Source organism: Marmota flaviventris, chromosome 14, assembly GCF_047511675.1.
Source record: "Marmota flaviventris isolate mMarFla1 chromosome 14, mMarFla1.hap1, whole genome shotgun sequence".
NCBI classification, from domain to species: Eukaryota; Metazoa; Chordata; class Mammalia; order Rodentia; family Sciuridae; genus Marmota; species Marmota flaviventris.
Window position 1 is genome coordinate 68,491,296 of NC_092511.1, and position 3,330 is coordinate 68,494,625.

General features: G+C 37.6%; 1 pseudogene; it reads right to left on the bottom strand.

The window, feature by feature from the left end:
* Nucleotides 1–2,715: 2,715 nt before the first annotated feature.
* LOC114099449 (barrier-to-autointegration factor pseudogene) lies at nucleotides 2,716–2,998 on the bottom strand (annotated as a pseudogene).
* Nucleotides 2,999–3,330: the final 332 nt, after the last annotated feature.

The window sequence follows — 3,330 nt, forward strand, 5'->3', positions numbered from 1 at the left end:
GGAAAGAGTTTTCCTAATTATTTATACCATAAAGGACATATGAGTTGTTTATAGCTTTGGGCTATTATAAATAAAGCTGTTATGAAATTTGTGTATAAATATTTCTTTGAACATAGTTTTCATTTCTGAAACTGATATGCTCTGAAAAAGATTGTTTAGAACTGCTTCTTATTCTTTAAACATTCAGTAGAATTTGACAGTGAAATTTTCTGCACCTGAAATATCTTTCTAGGGAAGTTTAAAAACTGTAGGTTTAATTTCTCAAGTGGGTATAAGACTATTTAGATGATGTGTCTTATCTTAGCTAGCTTTACATTCTCAGGTTAACCCACTTCTGGCTTTTTATGATTGTGAAATTTTTAGCTGGATTCTACTGGTTATAGACTTAGAATCTTCTCCTGGTAAAAAAGTATTGTCTCTTCTTGCCTGGCAGTCTGTCTTATTTCTCGGATTTAGGATTAGTTGATTGCCTTATGTAGGGAAGACCCCAAATGGCTGTAATTAGACTCCCTTGCCAAGGTTTCTGGTAGGCTGTGTTTTTAGTATGTAGCCAAGGTCACAAACACCTTGATTTAGCATACATCATAAACATTTGCTTGAATCAACTTATGTAACCTGTTGGCAATGTGCCTTTTTTGGTCTGGCCTGATATATACATACACACACACACACACACACACACACAACACACACATATATATGCTTGCCTATGGAAGAACTCAGGAGGCTAAATGGAGCTGGAGGCTGGGGGGTTGCAGCCTCCTCTGAATAAATAATATATACTATCCCAGTGGCACCTTGCATCTTCCGTCACCTGCTGGGATCCCTAATCTCTTTCCCAGGTATAAGCCTCCACCCAACACCTTGCAATCTCAGTTTGGTAATGGCTTCTAAGAAAGTCTCTAATTTTCAGTTTGTCTAGCTTCTTCCTTGTTAGAAAGCAAATCGCTCTGTTTGCAGCTGTCTACATCACTGAGCTAAGGTCCTAAGATAACTTCATTTAACATTTCCTTTTTGAGTACATGCTTATAATATGACCCTTCTTTGAGATACAATGAAAATAAAATAATTATAAAGTACCATGCTTATGTAGAAAATTTTTAGTTTGTAAGTCCTTCCACATAGATGTATTTTGACTCTCACTATGGCATTTAGAAGAAAGACCATGATATAATTTGCCCAAGTTCATACAGTTAGACATAAAAGATAAGGAAATTAAGACTTGCAAATCCAAACATTTACTGTTTCATGTGAATGACTGGTCCTTCCTCTTTTATACCTTATCCAGAAAAAAAAAATTGGTTGTCTCTGAGGATATTATGGAACACACGATCTCAGCACTATGGTGGACACTCTGAAAGAGCTAAGAAATCTTTAATGTTGGTCCCAAATGAAAACCACTTGTCTATAAATGCATTCTGTATGCTCTAGACCAGTAGATCCTAAATTTGATATGCTTAAGAACCCCTTGGAGAGCTGGAAATAACAGAGGCTAAGAGATTCTCCTTTAGTAGGTGGTGATAGGACCAATTGCATTTGCATTTCTAACAAGCTCACAGCTGATCCTAAAGTTAATTCCAAGGACCAGCTGTGTAGCTATGATTCTTTCTATGCTAATGTTTGAGAATTCTACACCATGGTTCTCAAACTTTGTTGTACATTGTTTTTAGCTGGGGATCCTTAAACATTTTCTGATTCCTTGATACCATCTCCAGATATTATGATTTAATTTCCAAGAGGTCATCAAGTTTTATAAATGCTCCCCTGGCGATACTAATATGCAGTGAAGTTTGGGAATCACTACTCTAAACACTTTTTCAATTGGGTTTCTGTGAAATAAAAAAAAAAAAAAAAACTAGAAATTTTAGTTTCTTAACTCCCCAGCCTTCTTGCATTTGGGATTGGAATGAGTTAAACCTATTTCATGCCTAACATTGCCATGTTTATTCGGTATTAAAAAGAGCTCTCTTCACAGAGTCAAAAGGCTGCATTCTTAAAGGAAATACATATTTAATTCTGGTATTTAATGAAGTCAGCCTTTTGTACAGAACTTTATTATACTTTGTTTTAATTGGAATTTTAGTTGATCTTTTGCCTTTTTGACACTAATCTAAAAGTCACTAGGGACAATTACAACATTGTCATCATAGCTCTAGGATTTTACATTAATTCCCCTAACTTACTGATAGGGACTTTCAAATCTTACAGTAATTCAGAGAACACAGTAAAATTCTAAGTGAAATATTTCAAAACAGTGTGTATATTTTTGAATAGTATGAGAGAGTAACAGATTTCATGAGGAATTTCTTGTCTCCAAACATTGAAATAACTTACAAAAAGGCGTTTCAAATTTCTGCCTATGTAGTTCCTTTTAAATTTTTATTTCAATGTAACTAACTCTTTTTAGAAAGGAGGGATATGTTATATGTTTATTATTTGAAGGTGGCAAGATGGAAAAAAACAACTTTGGGGTTTAATTGTTTCCAAAACAACCACAATCTTTCTTTCCTTCCCCCCACCCCTTGAAGGCCATTGACTTTATTGACCTAAAAACTTTAAAGGGACCTTGACTGTTATGCCAAAAATAGGTACAAAATGGCACCAAACTGATCAGAGATGAAGGTGGAGGTGAGGTAAGGGTCCGGTAATCCAACCAGAGAAGCTGGTAACTGTCTCTATGGAACTGGCAGGGGAAGGGGGAGGAAGGGAGTTGCATCACAAGAAGGTGTTACATCACTCTTGAAGGCACCCAAGACATCCCAGAGACTACTTGGCATTGGCACCACAGGTGTCTTTCAGCCATTTCCTGAAGATGACTTCATCATCCCTTTTTTTTTTTTTTTTTAGCACCAGAAACTAGCCAAGGACCACATATATGCTGTAAAGCCCCTTTCCTCCAGCTTCTTGTCCAGGATTTCACCAATCCTGACCAGGCTCCCCACTGGCCTTACCCCCTAGGCTATACAGCAAAGTCTCTGTGCCTTAGGGAGCTGGTCATCTTGGACAGGCTTGATAGGCAGCTCTGGCTTCCATAAGGGCTCCTCTCTCCACCCAACAGTTGACCCTACCTTTTCTCTTTAGGGTAAGCAGGAGCTCATGCTCTTCTTCCCACATTCATTCAGGTAGTTATAGTGTCTTGTTAGGATGCTGCCTCTCTCCACCTTTGGTTAGTGCCTGGTACTCCAGAGTTCAGGTATTGTTAGAGTAGAAATCAGTGGGGGAAGGAAAGACAGGATTCATTCCCATTTGAGTGACAAATAATTACTCAACCTGAGGTGTTGGGAAATCCCTCCCATAAACCCATTTCATTCACTGTCAGTTACTACGTTA